Source organism: Chaetodon trifascialis, chromosome 8 (assembly GCF_039877785.1).
Source record: "Chaetodon trifascialis isolate fChaTrf1 chromosome 8, fChaTrf1.hap1, whole genome shotgun sequence".
NCBI classification, from domain to species: Eukaryota; Metazoa; Chordata; class Actinopteri; order Chaetodontiformes; family Chaetodontidae; genus Chaetodon; species Chaetodon trifascialis.
Window position 1 is genome coordinate 13,475,137 of NC_092063.1, and position 18,384 is coordinate 13,493,520.

Genomic DNA, 18,384 nt, shown 5'->3' on the forward strand with positions numbered 1-18,384 from the left:
AGTCATATCATTGGCTTAAATCACTTAGACCCACACCCTTAAAGGGGAGTTTGGATACTTTCAAGATTGGGGCAAACGAAAACAGCCTGTGAAATTTGGCCGACTCCGAGGACTGCCAGAGAATATGTGATACTTGTCACAGTTGGTAGATGAAAAATAAAATATCTCTAATTAAATCTCTGAATTTAATCCTTCATCTTGCTCCCTGACGCTCTGCAGCGCAAACTTTGTGTTTCACTTGATGGAAGCGATACGTTGCGGTCGAGCTTTAGTTTGATTACAAATGCAACAATAAACAGAAATTGATTTAATCTGGAATTCCTGGTCTGTGGCCAATTCATTATCTATTATTAAACAAAATAATGCGCACTAAGAAATACAGAGCTGCCAAAGCAAACGTGTCTGTAACCCGTCCAATCTTATCAAGACTCCTTTTTTGAAGGACGCATTTCCTTTAAATCCGTATGCAACTGCCACTGGGTCACTAATACCATGCTGAGATCAGATTCTGTCACCAAACCTTGCTGTGGAGTATTACGGCTCCAGCAGGGCATCATAATTCTGTTTAAGAATAATGTGGCCTTTCAGAGTTTCATATTGCAGAGCCTAAAAATCAGATATTGTGACGTGATTAGTTTTAATTTAATCAGTCAGGTAAAAAAAAAAAAAGAAAAAGAAAAGAAAATTTGGTATCTACAGAGTGTGTGTGTGAGTGTGTGTCCATGCGTATGTGTTGCGTGTGAGACGCAGAGCCAAGAGTTTTAGTATTAACAAAGTTGAATGTGCTGAATGTGTCGCCTCAGCAGTAACAGGCACAGGACGAGGTGAAAGCTGTTCCAGGTAAGACACCGCCACTGTCAATTACATTTCAGTCGTTAGTGCTTCTTTAATTTGAAAACATAATTGCAGTCATCTCAAACTGTGAGTGACAGCCTGTTTTAGTCTATTTCCGCAATATGTTTGGACCATGACATTCTGCACTCCTAATGTTGTCGATCAGGTCCAAAAGCTTTTTTTTTTTTTTTTTTTTTGCGATAACGTGACCATTAAAAATCTCCATTACGCGAATTCATGTGATGTTTCCGTGTCACTGGGCCACGATGAAAGCGGATGCTGAGCTTCTGGACGACAGTAAGAACAAGGGGCCGCTTTCAGCTGGACTGCGTGTAGACCTTATTTAATTAGACACCATGGTAGAAAAGCGGGCCTGTTTCACTCAGGAACCTTCTTCCGCCTCTGTTTTCAACACGTCCCCCTTCAGATTTGAAGGACAGGCCACCAAAACTCTTCTCAAAATCAAAAATGGCCTTTCAGTCCATCTCGTCTCAGGGCCCCACTGATCACAACAGTTGCGCAAAACCTCTATCCTCTCCTCCGCAGCACTTTCTTTAAAATTTCTCCTGGATACATTTTTAAAACTTGACTGTAGTCTTGAGTTTGAAATATTACGGACAGGATAAGCCCACAGAGTATCTATAAAATAGGCTTGCGATGCCTATCCCATGAGTCACTCATAAAGCAGGCTACAAGCTGCCCTACGAAGGGTTATCAACATTTTTGCACCACTGAGTTGCCTTGAGAATAATCAGGCCACCGTTGTGTGTTTGTGTACTAAGGAAGCTAGACCCCTGTCCTGCCTCGGACAGAGACTTTTGTTCTTTTGTCTCAAGGAAATTACAACAACGAAGGGCTCATCCAAACGGCAGCTGCACGGAAGTCCAAGGTCAAGGTAAAAAAACGCAGACAAACAGGGTCGTAATCGGAGTCTAGACAGACAAGAATGAACTTCACACTAGAGTATGCATGCAAACGAGCAGTTATTTAGAGACCCTTACTCTAAATTGTTTGCTGTGTGCGAAGAGGGAAAGAAGACCAAATAATGACTTGCGTTTTTATGAAAAGGATCAGGAATTTGACAGCAGGAAACCGACTCTTTCCAACCTGACATATTTTCCATGAAAGCTCAGACTTAAGAGAGAGAGATGAGCTCTTTTTTTTCCAGTTTATGAATGATAATATGTTACTGTTAGTTCGAAGCGTTTTGTTTTCACTCAGTCTAACTTCCACATTATCTCTAAACGTGTGCAGGCTGTGGTAATCGCCTAGTTTCGCCCTGTGGGATACACGGATGATGTAGCGCTGGTCCAATGGGTGGCAAAGTCCCTGAGATAATAATGGAAGTTGTTAAGTGTAGGGAAAAAAATATACTGTGATCTGATTAAGTTACACTTTATGTCGCACGAACCATAAATCACAAGTTAAGCCTGTCTGTGGTTTTCTCCAAAACTGAGACTGAAAGTACGGATTTTTTTTTTTTTTTTTTTTTCAATTGTTCTCATAATGAATGTTTCAGGGAAAACAAAACAACGGAACAAACACAAGTCTTACACAGGAACAAGAGGAGAATTAATGAACAAAGTATTTCTCTTTTTAACTGTTGCAAGAACTAATCCAATCATTGTACAGTTATTGTAAGAGCAAAAATGATTAGCCTGATATTAAATATTTAAGCGTCTGGTGCATTTCCACCCCAGCAAAAGACACCAGCAGCCCACTGTTAAAACACATGCATGCCAGCGACGGTGCTGGAGCCTGTATAACACACGTCCTGCAAAAAAACATTGACACAGAATTCTACAAGATACGAAACTTAATTCTTAACTTTTGTTTTCTCTTAATGTGTCATGAACTGTGGACAGGTTGCAGACACACAGGGGGATTCTCAGAGGATGGAAATGAGTTTGTTCAAGTTTATTCACGTTTAAGTTTCACACTGCGGGCCTGTTTTTTATTAATGTTACCGCCTAAACTACCTATCAATGGGACATTTATAACGGAAAAATTTTGCCACCAATATCCACTATTTACGACAGCCAATTGATACGAAAGTTGACATTTTCTCAGCCATAATCTAACCTACTTATAGCCCACTTTATGCGGCGGAGATGTTATTGATTAACTGAAATATTGCCAGTGTGCGTAAATTTGTAAATCTTAAATTAGGTGAGGGCGAGCAAACCGAAATGAAAGTAATAAACTGCTTTAAATTTGTATTTGGTCACCATCGAGGGACCAGCACCAGGCAGCCATGAGCGGAAGAAAAAAAAAGATCAGTAATTGTCCATGACTGTGCTATTTAACCAAATCCCAAACCAAAATAAATTCCAGTACTGCGGGTTAAAATGCTGAAACTGTGACTATGTGGCGTCACTGAAACAACGAATTTGTCACAGACAAAACGTTTCGCTATGAACATGAAATAAAAACTGCTGCTGTGTCAGTTTTAGTGAATTCAAAGTATTTTAAACTTCAAGGTGGTGGCTGATCATGAACGAGCTACTTCACATACTTCTCTGCGTACAGTTGTGTGGTGGAGCCTCACTGCAAAACATCGCGTTTTCCACATATTTGTCCATTTTTCATTTTTAAAAACAGTTTTTTTCTGAAAAGAGCGCAAAACGCTCTGGTGGGACGAGTGACATATTTCTTCACATAGTTAGAAACTTAACAGAAACAACTATCAATATTTTGACAACCAGCCATGATGTGTTGCTGTAAATATCCTCACAAGCAGACATCACGTCCTTCCAGACAGGCCTTGTCAGACGGAGGGAGAGCCCGTCTGATGCGGAGGTTTGTGGGGGAGGGGAGGGGAGGGCATCCATCCCCACACTGAAATGCTGCCTACCTGCGGCTTCCGCTCTCAGGAACTGACTGCATGTGCACATGGCTGAGTCAATATGTCTTATGCAAGCAGAATATACCCTCATGGAGAATGTGCAGCACATTCTATTCTAATGCTGCAGTACTGCAGTGCTATCGTTTACCACAGCGTCATCCTACTTATTATAAAAACGTGTACCTCTTATTCAAATAATAATGGCACAGAGACCAAAAACTCCGATGGAAACGACTGAAAATTATACTATTCGCCAGTTTTCTTTGCCTTGATTTAGGCAAAACCTATTGGCCACATTTCTGCAGTGCAGCCCCTCCATCAAACTGACTTCTCGGCGTCTCTTTCACACGTGTATCAATAGGCTGAATTCTGATACAATGCCAATAACTATCAATACCAGAACTTCTCAAACGTTATCTCACCGGTCTTGAGAGTGATGCATATCCCTGGGCATAAAAAGTCTCTGAGGAGGCGATGTAGCAATCCAAGAATGTGTTCACAGCTTGCAGGTAGAGTCTGCGGCATGCATGCTGAAATCAGGTTGCGTTCATGTTTACGAGTTTCCAGCCAGCTTCACACTTAGCCATGAGATCAAACCGTTTTTATAATCAAAGTAAACCAAGTGGTAATGTCACTGAGCAGTGGCCTGTGACAACCAAAATAACTAAATAGATCCACAGTATGAAGGCCAACAGTCCTGCTGCATTTTCAAAATGCAGATTCAAAGAAAATTCTAGCAAATGAACAAACCCAGTGAAATAAACTTTGGACCCAGTAAGTGTCTGAACTAATTGCACGGGCCTCTGCAGTGCATACACAAACACACATATGCGACATGTTCAGCATTAAGGTTTGTGTTAATGCAACATTTTCCTCCAACAGATAGTCAATTTTGGCTTTCTTTTTTAGTAATTTATATTCATTCAGGTTGTGTGTGTGTGTGTGTGTGACAGAGAGAGAGAGTTTGTGCGTGTATGTGTGACGGGGGGGTAGGGGAGAGAGAGAGAGAGAGAGAGAGAGAGAGAGAGAGAGAGAGAGAGAGAGAGAGAGAGAGCGCTTATGTGTGTTAGGCAGACAGGGGGCTGTTGTTCAGCAGGCAGGATAGCAGAGCAGTCTACTGTCATGAAAACATTCCCACAAAACTAAAACAGCATCTCAATCTGGTGTTTCCCCGTTCAGGCTGGCTTTAATTTACGATCAAAAATGTTCATAATCGTAAAAGGCCAACAGCACTGGACTTGTGTGCCAACAGTCAAGGCGCAAGGCATGTGATTTTGTCAAAAAAATCCTAAACCATGCTCTAAGATATGTAACTAGGGCAATGCAGCACTGGGGCGTGATAGAATGAAAAGCCTGCAGAATAAGATGAGAGGGGCATTTAAACACATCCATTCACAGGCGTAAATAGATTCCGATGCGGTGTTTTGTTTTCGATTTCACCTCTCTGCACCAAGATTCACACAGCCCTTGTTGCCATATTTCTCATAGGACCTCGCTGCATATGCATGAGCGCATTTTAAAACGCAGGCCGACACTTGCATGCAACACATGCAACTTGCACCGAACACAAAACTGCAGAGCAGTATCCGTCAAGACGTCAAAAAATAGATCTGTTACAACACCGTAAGCTGGTGTCATTGGTAAGAAGCCATATTTGCTAAGCAAACCGAAATTAGCTTAAGTATTCGTGAAACGACATAGAGTGAATAGAAGACACTAAAGTGTCGAGTTTAGGCCGTGCAGAGGTGTGGGGAGAGACCCCCACCCTTCAGACTCACTTTACCCACAAACACCTTCGTATATATGAGAAACAGACTCTTCGTAATGTTTACTGAGTTAAGAGAGGAACAGAACAGCACATCTGTCAAAGTACAGGCTTCACAAAAAGAAATGAGTGCTTCTTTGAAATTCGGTAGATTTCTGTCCATGTTGTTAATGTCTTCATGATAATCACCACGAGGTAAAGCTACATGTCCACGTGCCACTGATCATACACAGTATATACAGTGCTTGTTATTATACTGTTGAAAAGCCACGCGTTAAAAAGGCTACCTATACTGCAGTTTAGGCCTAATTTACCTCGGATTTGACTCGTTTAACCTCATCCAGTGCAGGTAGAGGCTGAGTGGATGGTTGTGGGTTAACCGCGGAGCTGAGCAGGCCAGGCGGAGCCGCGCCCAGAGGACAGAGGACAGGCTGGCAGACCACCGCTCCAGCCCGGCCGGAGTGGATTTACAGAACACAACCCAGGCTTCACAGCCAGCTTAACTTAGTGTACTTATCATATTGTGATTAAAATGTCTTTGGTTCATTACTCAATGCCGATTGCAAGACTTTACCAAATTGGAGGGTTAAAATATATTTTTTGCTCGTCATTTATGCAATCCAAAGTGTGAGTCACAATTTCGACAGAGGCCCGTACACTGCAGTTAAATTAGTCAGGAACACACCGCTCCAATTATTGACACCTTGGCGAGGATTTAAGCCGCAAACATTTGCAGAATGTCGAACAATTTAGACAACAGGCTACGTAAGCATGGTCACATAAATAGACGCAAACACCTGGGTGTGTTCATGCCCCGGTAATTACAATTTCTACACAGCAACAGTCCACAGCTTTAGACAATAAAGTATATTCTTGTATCCTAATATGGCCAAAGTTGGAAGCGTGAGGCGCCATGAGCGAATACGCATCTGTGACGCACGGTGAGCAGTGAGCGCGGTTAATACAGACAAAATGTCTTTAATTCAACTTTTTTTGACACAAGGTAGTTTAGAGACATTTACTTGAACATTATACCAACACGTTACCAAGACACGTTCTGTTAAGTATTGTGGGTTTACTCTGTTTCTTACATCTTAATGTGAGTTATCAACAAAGGCTCTCTTTCAAAATGTGCTCAACACTTTTTATTTGATCTCGGACTACAGTCAGTCAGGAGTGAATTCTTCATTTTCCTGCTGCAGTCCAGAAGGGAAACCAGCGAGAAAGCAGATAAAATAGATCCACAGTTGGACGCGTCTCGTCGGAAGTCCAAGTTCAAGTTAAGAGAGGCGGTCGCTCCATCCGTCCAGACAGCAAAACAAAAGACGCACACGTTCATCATTAATCATCTCACTTCTTGTGTCGAAGAATAAAGCGCTTTAAAGTGTCTGGCCATATTTCGGACGATATGCAGGGTAGTCCTGAGGGATCAAGCACGTGCGCAGGTGCATTTTAAGATGTTTTATGCTTCTGAAACAGAGAGCTCTGTGGAACTATAACTGATTATTAGTATTATTTCTAAAACAGGTTTGAAAATAGAAAGCATTTAAAGACTTAACATGGATATTTTTAACGTGATAATCAGAGGTGAATTGCTAACTTATATTCAACGCTATGATTTTTGAAGGTTGCTTTATTTTCAGTCGGGAAAATGGTCCCGCAGCGCTGGAGGAAACTGAATCTCCTGGAAATTGCAAAATGTAGCTTCTTCAAGGGTTTCTTCCTAAATCTCCAGACTTGCATTATAGGCCAATATTCAAGCTCACGTGCACTGCAGTCTGTACCATCGTGCAGCTTTCAAATTGTTCCCTTACAGAAAATGTGTCAAAATGCTGACGGAGTTCCGAGAACACGCGCTGTGAATGTCTGTGAGCTTAACACTCCTCTTCATCGCCTGCTGACAAAATCTTCTGCCAGTGCTGTGAAATTAAAGCTGTTAAAGCTGAACGCAAATAATTAACCGAGTATAAGAAAAGGGAAATGAAATTAGTTTTTAATGTTGCCTTAAAGGTGATAGCGTGCAAAAGTGGACGAAGCATTAGTTCCAGCACTAGAGATCCAGCTCCTATCCTGTTCACTTCTTTCTTTAAATGAACTAAAACAAATTTGACATTTTGTTCCTCTTATCACTTCATGGATGTATCTATAAGGTGACAATTTCCCCTTGCATTATCTATTCATTCTTAAATGTGTGTTCTTTAATTCATCACAAACACAACACCTTTTTACAGTAACGTCATCACGAAACTTGTTTCTTCACACTGTATCTCCATCATGACCCGCACAACACGTCGACTAGATTTTGCTGGACAGGACATAAAACATGAAGCCAACTATATTTGGTACAGGTAAATGCTTTATTTAGATAGCCCGCACTGCGAAGCCCACTTTGCTTTAAGACACCAAATAAAAATCCGGGAATTTACAGTTCGCGATTTTAAGGACAACAACTTCCTCATCCAGGATGCTGAAGGCCAACAGTGACTGTATGACGAGCCTAAAGTCAACACGGGCTGTCGGTTGGGAAGAGCTGCGGGCTGGAAAATGATGTCTGCACCTGCTTGTTGTTGGTTAACTCGCTGTGATGGAGGAAATCTTTAAGTGAAATGGTGCGCAGGAAGCCATCCTCTCAGTACTAAGGTAAAAGTGAAAGACACCTAATATATTGATTCAAATTACCTCCAGGACAGTGTGCTGCAGAGTAGCACTGAGGCCACGCGGCTGCAGGCGTATTCATCACAAAGAAAGAAGCCATATTAGGATTAAACTAGAAGACTTCACGTTATTAATGCTGCCTATTTTGCACAGTCTTATTCTAATCCATTAGAAGCACGTGGATACACCAATTTGTTACATCTGAGTCAACATTTTGAGGTGTCTTAAAAATAATCTACGAGATCTCTCCTGATTTTGAATGCTGACGGTGAAAGCGCGAAAAGCAAATCTTAATTCAGATAGTTTAAATTTGCAAAGGACAAGTCGTTCAAAGACATCACGTAGAGCTAATGTTATACGTCTTTTGTGACGGTGAGTTTGTTTAAAAAAGAAAAAAAAAGTTTTGAGATTGCTGCGAAAATAAACTCTCGATCTTTATCTGTGAATTGATACTGTGGGTCTAAGCCTGTATGAATTCGGCTGATTATTACACATTCTAAGAAACTGCTTGAAATATCGCGATGTGATCCTTCCCATGTGCGCTTACCTGAAATCAAACAGGCAGTGTTTGGTTCTTGCGTAACTATTGGCTGGTGCCCTTCAGCCTGTACACTTGACACGCTCGAGGTAAAACGAAGTAATTCAACTGTAATATATCGCATTCATGCGTGTAAACATTTGCCAACTCCTCAGATCAATTTCTGATGTCGCTTTCACGTGATGTTTGCATCAGAGGAACGCGTATCAGTGAACTTACGTATGCCAAATATTACGCATGATCTAACAGCGGTGTGAGAGCAGCGAGACAGGCAAACGTAGTGAATCATATTTCAATAAAGACATTTTAAAACCTCGACTGGAAAGTGTTTCAAGAGCTGACAGGCTGCTCGTGATTGAAATATTAATTACAATGCGTACTCAAACTCATTGTGTGAGAGAAAAGGATTATTTCGTGTAATAAACGAATGACTCGCCATTCAAAATATAACTGAGTCCCTTTGCAATAGTCGCCAGTCCCTCTCTCGCGCGTGTACTGGACATTTGACTGTTTTAAAGGTGATAAAAATGGCTGGTTTTCCAGAAGACTGATGAGCCTTTGGCCCAACGTGCCATTAATTGTTTGAGAGTAAACGTCAATTAGTCAATATTTTTGATGTCCCACATTTCTCGTTTGAATCCTCCTGCAGGTCACTATAGTGTCCTGCGGCCAAAAAAAGAAAGTGGAAGACAAAGCAACCAAAGTTCCAGTTAAATTAAAGACAGATTGGAGAACCAAAGTGAAATTTTGGTGGAGTTTGTTCTGTCGCCTGCTGCCTGGGTGAAAAACAGTGACTCAGTTCATCCTGTTCTGAATCTTTTTTTTTTTTTTTTTTTTTTTTTTTGCGCACTCCTTGCTCCTGGCCTAAATAAGATGATTGACAAGCCAAAGAGGCGAAATAATCCGTGATCCGAAAATCGTGCAGGTTCACTTGTATCAGTGGATTGCACATATTATGAAGATGAGCGGGACGAAGTTCAAGTTCAAAGTCACTGTGCTCAGACAGAGCTGGGTGCGCTCAAGAGAGGACACCCCTCACCTCTCTCACCTCGCTCGTAAACCAAAACGGTAGCCCTTTGCATGAACGGGTACAAACCCGATCCTGCAGGACAAATAGACGAGAGCATCCAACAAGTGAACCCCGAAAATAAACGGAAACTAGAAGTGCGAACGATCTGATCAGCCTCTCCAGAGCGGATTCCAATTATTGACAAATGGTCAAGCATGAATCGATTTCAAGCAGGCTTATCATGGACATGCTCTAACCTTATCTGTGATAGTATATTAAAGCAGCAGCAGAAAGATAATGAGCTTCATCAACACTGCGCTCTGCTGCGTATCGCTGGATTTTCTGGGCCCAAATGGAAACAAAACATCGGACTTCAAATGAGATTCTATGAAATTTGATCACATTTTATTTCTGATTAGAGGTCTTGTTGGGCAGCACAAACATGTCTTTTGTCATGCATTGTTTACTGGCACAATAAGATGTGAATCTCTGAGCTGCATTCGATTCTCTCAATTATTCATATTCATCCATTGCTTCATATAACATTCATATCAGCCTGGATTAATTAAAAAGGACGAACGTGTATAAGAAAGATTCTAATTCAGATATCTACAGCAAACATGAATAAATACAACAAAACGAAAAGAAAAGAAATTAAGAATCCCATATCCTAATTATATTTCCAATCTTTGAACGAAGGTCGCGGTTGTTTTCTAGTTTTGTTGTTTAAAGTCGCGATTTCTGCAAGCTGTGCATCGTTTTTCTCTGTAAATTATTCCATAAACAACATGTAAACCAAATGGAAGAAATTGCAGCGCTTTTATTAACATATTCAGAGGAGTAATAGGGCGGTGAAAAAACCACATTCTCTCACTTTTTCTTCCTGCGTAGGATTTTATGGAGAAGCCAACAAAACTGCAAAACTTCGGACCCTGAATTGTGCCACAGTTTCACCAGAAAAGTGCAGCGGTGCTTCAGAGCTTTAATTAATTTTCTATTTAATTGCATAATTAACGATTGAAGAGGCTGTAAAATAATGCGCATCGGTAAGATATTAAATGCGTGAGAGCGTTTTACATGTAGTTAGATGGCAATAATTCCGAGACTAAGATAGAAGGTACAAATTAATGTGCAACATCAGGCCATCTCACTGGTTTGAACCTGTTGGCAAATAATGCGCAGAATAACACAATACAACAAAAATCCCCTTTTAATGTAAAATAAGGTCAGTTCTAATCTGTTAAGTGAGACAGCGACTGAAGGAAAAAACACAAACAAGTCAGTGAAAAACGTACATTTCTAGTTGAATAATACAAATCAAAATAATAACGAAATGTGAAGATTCACTATTCAATGTCCGCAGTATATTTAGACAACATTAGATACCATAATCCAGGAGAAGAGCTGGCATGAAACATTAACAAAGGACAGCAAGTCCAATGTTCTGAGTAGCACAATACAATAACAGTTTCTTTTAAAGGGGAAAATGTCACAATTTTCAATGTTCTTCTACATCACTACAAACAGTGTCTTATGTGACTCACAGCCTTTTTAATTTGGCCAGCTATTTGTATACTTGTGTGTATTAGTAGATCAAACTGCAGTCTTATCTTTCGAACAAAATATCCGAAAGCAGCTGCTAAATTTGATGCTACAGTCAATTTCTATTGATGGGATTTAATCAAAGTACCCTGAAACATACTCATCTGACAACGTGAACACAGTCACACATTGTAAATGCAGAGTGAATACAGAACCTTATGCCAGCGAGTAGATAAAAATGTTCTCATAAATCATCTAATTTTTCACAGTGAATAGTGATGGTGCACAAAACACCTCCCCAGCATGACTCTCATGTGAAAATGATTCTCATAAGCCTGCTTTGACTGAGTTTTGTAATTCTGGAATTTATGTGCCTAAAGTAGAGAAATATTTGTTCACGACCTTGCTTAAGGTCAGAGTAAACACAAAAAGACCATTTAGCTTGGCTGAATTTGGCAACGATTCTGGGAAAAGTCTCCTCACAGGGCTGGTCAAGATGTTGAGTATATTACAAGCAATCCAATGTTAAACCATCCAACCTCATCATCTAGACTGAAATTAAATAAGATTCCTGAAACTATACATTGAACTGACAGAGAGGAACTGGTTCTTAAAGCTGAGAAATTGATCAGGAGAGCCGGAGCCAGATGTGACCCACAAGCTGCTCAGTGAGCAACAGTTCTGAATCAATTAGGAGCCGCTAGAGAGGGATGCAGTTGTTCTCAGCACTGTTCTTTACTGCACTGATGTTAAAACTCTTTATTAAATAAACCTCAAACAGTATTTACTGGAAATCTAATTTTGTAGAAGTTGAGAATTTTCTAAAATCCGCACAAGGAACCTCTTTGCTGCAACATTTTGAAGTTTAATCTTATTTTGTGGTGAGTTTTGAACTAATTGTATCATGTTATATACTGAAAAGACTGGCAGTGAAGCAAGACAGTTTCTTTTCATTCTTTTTTACTGCAGAATTTTTTTTAGAAATCCAATATTATCATTTAGTAGCCATAGCAGTAAATTACATTTCATCTGTAGGTTTCTTTTTCATTGTTTCTATATTCAGTCACATGAATGCTCATTCATCTATAATGTGATGTGAAAATTATAATGTAACATAAATGAACCGTAAAGTCAACTGTGATTATGTTTCTCATTTAAGTAACCATCCTATTTTGCCTTAAGCCTTTGTGGAACTGCAACATTTGGTGCATAAATTGTCGACTATTTATTCAGGATGGCAACATCATAAACAATATCACCAGCGATTCATTTCAGTAGTGTTCATATTTCACTGCTTTTGATGGTGCCTCCATAGGAGAAAAGTAGTTTTGTGTTGCAGATGTACCATCCGTCCTTTCTTTGTTTTATCTTCGTGGAGGGGGAACGAGAAACTGGAATGGGGCAACTTACACAGAAAGTTTAAAAAAGTCGTTTTTCAGCAGCAGTACACTGCAGTGCTAGGCCTCATAAAAACTGTTAGATCTACGTGGCTGCAGCATGACCATCTAAACACTCATCAGCACCATAATCAGTTAGGGTGCATATTAGAAATGATGCAAGCGACCTTTAAAGTATCTTCATAAGGTTACAGCAGCAATTACCTAGCATCATATAAGCAAACAGTTTACAGAGTGTTGCTCTGGTATTTGTGTTGTTTCCTATTGTTTCTGCAGGTGAAAACTTACAAATGGATTGTGCGTAAATATAAATTTAGTAAAAGATAAGGGATTTTTGATTGTAGGTCAAGCGATCAAACAAACAGCTGCGTTAGTTGCTACAACTTAAAAAAAAGCCTCTGGATTTGATTTACTCGAAGACCTATGTTTTAATAAAATACCATTCAACATTCAGAGCGAGCATGTATTACTGAAATATCTATTAATTGACATCAGATATTTGTGTGTTGGCTGAAGAGTTTGGAAAACTTAAAGTTAGTACAATAATTAATATGAAGACATTTCATTTTAGCTTCATGAATTTGCTAAATGTCTCCTTGTGATGTGTTGCACAAAAACGACATACAGCACATCATGGGTACTCCATTAACTATTTAGAAAGACAACATGTGAGATCTGCATATATTCTTATGGCCATCATAGCAGTACGCCTGCACGAAAACACAGTGACTCTGTGCAGTTTGAAGGAGAGTGATGGAGACCTCCTGGCTGGCAGATTTTGTTTGTGTTTATTTACTGAATGCACAAGCAGTCAACTGAGCGTGGAAAATGTCTTTTTACAGCTTGCTCCCACACTGCGAGTGGGTATAATAATCACAAGAGAGGAGCCTTTCCAAAAACGGATATCAACCATTTGGAAAAAAGTCTCAGTCTTTCCACATGTTGATGGCGTGAAAAGGAAACTCCTGCTGGAACATTTTGAATAAAAAGATAAAAGTCACATTTTTGTGGACGTTCAGCGCAATTTTGCCACTCGAGCTGTACAACATTTGAGAGTCAAGCTGTCCAAATCACAAGTTCAAGAAGCAAAAGTTCTGGCCCGCTATCACTTTTTTTTCTGTCCCTCCATTTTGTGTTTCAAGAAGAGCGACACAGTCTACACTGCACATGATCGCTGTATCACCATATCAAACATATCAACAGCGTTATGGTTCCTGCAAACCTGTGCACTTTCTGTATGCATACAAATACTACATGGTAATCCAAATAAATACAATTCCTTCTTACTGTATGTCAAAACTTGTTTTGGTCATTGTACTAGGAGTACAATGAAGGAAGGAAATATTTTACGCCATAAAATAAATATATTCTGTATATTTTTCAATCTTTTCTTGTTAGGCGGACTTTTTGATGCTCAGACGAGTTAAACCAGCATCTGTGCCTGCTTTCCAAATGTGTCTCATTATACTGCACTGCTCTTATTTTACACATGACTTATATATGTCCTGCTCTTCATTCTTCTTTTGGTGATGATTGTTCAATACCCTCCTATTTTCTCCACTGCTCTGCTTAATGCTCTTTTCTGTACCTGTGTGGAATTTGCTGCTACGACTCACTTTCAGGATGATAATTAAGGTTCTGTCTCGCCATTTTAATTAATTTTAAGGGTAGTAAATCAGTATTCTGAGAAAAAAGTACTTGTAGTTTATGAAAGTTCCATTTAACTAGATAATTTACATGAAACTTTTGAGTACTGCGTGTCCAGCTGAGTCAGCCTCGCTGACAACAACTTCCAAGTGGCTACAGCAGGTTTTACATCCATTTTATGGCTGGAAGGCAAATAAATCCTGGCTGGGTTTTCTCCCCCTCTTCACCTTACCTCTCAGTGCCTATTTGCTATGCTTTTTGTTCTTCTCTCCAACAGATGCAGAAGTTAAGACAAGCTTGCAAGTCCACCCTCTTTGCCACTGATGTCCTGGGATGTAAGTTTGAGGGGGAACACTTTGTTGAACAGCAGATTTATTCTACTGAAGCCTCTAAAATGGCATTCTAGTGAGAAAACGTTTCAATTTAATGTCTAATTTGGGACTCTGACAGCAGTTTTGTACCTGCACAGAAAACTGTCAGCATGCCGTTTATATTGAAGTATGCAAAAACTCCCTAAAATGTTCAAATTCACTGTTTTTTTGAAGTTAGTCTCTGCTTGAAAGTCAGTGTAGAAATCTGCATCCTGAATGAAGCAACTCAACAGTACATTTCTATGACAGAAGAGATGTAAACATGTAGAAATTAACACAAAACTGTATCAGATTATCTAAATAAGACAGATAAAGAGAAATATGCGGTTAATCATTCCCATTGAGCGACTTTCTTGTGACTACTTATTTTAACTGAGACCTTGTATTAAGAGCAGTGTGTCAGCCTGTGGTTCCGGTCAGGGAACAGAGGAGAACACAAATCAAAATTACCTGTGACATCTGCATTCAGAGGTTAATGAAAGTCCTGGAAATGTAGTTAAAGACAGACGAGATGCTGTGACCTGCTGGGCATTGATTGGAGATGTATGTAGAAGATCTGGAGGCTGTTCAAACACATGGCGTTGCAGCTGCCCATTACTGGCCTGGGCCTTCAGCAATGACAGCAGCAGTTAAACAAAATCAAGCAAACATTTAACAAGGAGAATATATTGATTTACTAGATCTGTTGCTAGAAAAGTGAAAACATGAAGACGCAGGGCAGAGTGTAAAATTCAGGCTTTTGGCTTAGTTCGACTTTACAGGCCTCCATAGCAATAATGCAAAGAAGAGGGGCCAACTAGACAATTGCAGCACAATGCAAAACTGACTAAATAAATTCAGTTTAAACATTTAAATACTAACAAATCATGCAAAATAATAAACTGTTAGTAACTTGCATGCAGTATAGTGCATAAAACACATAATGGTTCTTTGCTTAATGCCACAGAAAATACCAAATCAGTAACAGCAGATCTGCAGCATCTTAATGAGAGGGAATCACTCTGTCAGTATAACAAACTATAGCACTGTGGTGAGCACTTCCACTGTGCTGTAGTGGTGGGTGATATGACTTCAAATACATACCATGGTATTTTTTTGTTTGTTCTTCACAGCTGACAGTATTGTATCACAGTATTACAAAAATAAAAGGGACTTTCCTTTCAAAACATTGTTCTTCTTCGTTTCACTCTATTAACAATGTAAGGAAACACAGCTAAGAGAAAAGAACTGATTTGAAAAATGGATGTGTTTATTGGCTCCCAATAGGAATGAAAATTTGTGTTTTGGAAGGAGTAATCAGCCCCATAATGCAGGTTAATTAGTAAACATAACGTGATTCATTCTCTGGGCTAGAGGAGGTAGGATAAGGCATCTCAATAATATCTATTTAGTAGGAAACCAAAAGTATGTTATATAAGTACAATAGTCAGTGAGCCACAGGGCATGTCTAGCAAGTAAATATAGCATCAACAGATTCACATAACCACAAAATATACTTTGGCAGACACCCAAAAGCATAATATATAAGTACATTCGTCAATGTACCTGAGGGAATGTCTATGCAAAAGAGTTACATACAGCAGCAGACACACATACCAATGTGGCACGCAGCAGAGGGGCTTTCCTGTAGCAAAAAAAAAAACAAAACAAAGCAGCTGAGCTGGCATTGGAACGCCAGGTCTGCCTATGTGAGACTACACAAAAAGCAATGTAAAAAAAAAAAAACAGTTTTGCATATCGAACTTACTACTCACTTCTCTTGACTGTCCCTCAATATTAAACGCACTAACATTGTTCCAGCATGTGGGTCAGCACATTAGTCGTGGAACGTTCTAACACCCAGTCTTACAGGCTAACCAGCAAAATAAACTGCAAGGCAACATAAAAATGGCAAAACCTAGAGGTTCTGAGATTGAAGTCGATATTGATTCATCCTAAAGCTTCAGTTTTGAAGTGAATCCTGCTTTGTATTGGCCCTCAAAGCAGTCTGAAGTAAAATGGTTAGCACGCACATATAGCCTAAGAGTTTCCTAGTTGTTGTTGTTGTGGGCACATTTCCTCAAGTTAATCCACTGGGGTTTGACTTCCATGGATGGTGGGAGTAGATGAAGACTTTTGTGTTGGTTCTTGCAGCCAACAAAGTAATTGACGTACGTTTCTCATAATGTTATTTTCCACATCTTTGTATTGCCATAAAAGTGGAAGAGTAACGGTACATTTATGTGTAAACAGGTACAGATTTCTGTTAGCAAGCTTAAGACAAGCACTATTTCAACCACATCCGCCATTGCACAAAATATCACCGCATGAGAACAAAGGAGATAACACGCTATTCGCCACAAGCCATAAACACATAAATAAAAAAAATAAAAATAATTGGTCAGACCAGACTGAAACATCTCAACAACCATTTGATGGAGTGACATGAAATTCTTGGTTCCCAGAGGACGAAGTCCACTGACTTTGGCGATCTTGACTTTCCCTTTAGCCATCAACAGTTTACCATTATTTGTTTTTAGTGAAATGTCTCCACAAATATGGACTGTCATGGAATTGGATATTGATGTCCATTCATATCCAAATACTCCTCAGGATTAAACGTTGGTAATTCTTTACCTTTTCATTTAGCATTTAGCATTTAGCGGCATCATCATCACCTCAGAATCTCAGTTGGTCCAATGTTTGGATCAAATGAAATTCCCATCAGCCTCAGCTGTTCTTTGGGTTTAGTGCTGATTAGCAAACATTAGCATTCTACCACCCTACATTAAAACAGTGGAAATGGTAAACATTACACCTAATAAACATCAGCTTGTTATCATTGTCACACTGAGCAAGTTAGCATGGCGTTGTGAGGTTTTAGCTCAATGCTATGTCCAGCTCAACAGAGCTGCTAGTCTGGCTATTGTGTTTCTGTCCATTTAGTTTTCAGCATATCAGTGCAGTTTATCACTTAAACAGGTATTTAACATACAGGGCACTATTGAAACCTCAATAAGAAATGCTTTCAGACAAGCTTTTTTTTTTTTTTTTTTTTTTTGCCCTTGATGGTAAATTTCAGGGACATAACACATCTTAATATACATAACCTCCATATTTTACACTTCAAATAATCAGTACAAAAAATGTCAGTAAATTCATATCACCATACATAAAATATTACTCACATCGCATAAATCTGTAAAGCATTTTTGTGGCATTATTAGTAATTTATACAAACAAACATGGGAAGCAGTGTAAAGGTCATCTCTTTTCTGAAGCCTCCCCGAATCAGCAACAGAGCAAGAGGTGCTGTTCCTCATCGAAAGTTAGCCAAGGGAAATCCTTTTGTCACTCACTGTTATTTCAAAACATTTTCAGTCTCATTTCACCATCATTTTAACTTGGCAAAGTTTCATTTGTTTCTTACCACAATAAGTTACCCTTATTTTAAGCTAACATAAAGTTAAGTGACTGTCCCGACACTAAGTTAAAGTCACTTCTGCCAAATACAGAAAAAAAGCTGAACATTTGTAAGATGCTGAAAATTATATCGATCATCATCGAAGCTTTTTAGAGTCAAATTTGTATTGTTCATCTCTCTCGTATAAACATGCAGCCCTAAGTCATTTATTTTCTTATACAAAACTGTAAGATTAATTTATCTGAATAGGTAACTGTTAGGCTGCAATACTGCACAACCCTGCTGATACACTGGATATAAAGCGCATTCTTTGTACATTGTGTGTGTCTTAAAATCGAAATTAGCAAAATGTTTATATTTCACTATAAATCTAATTAA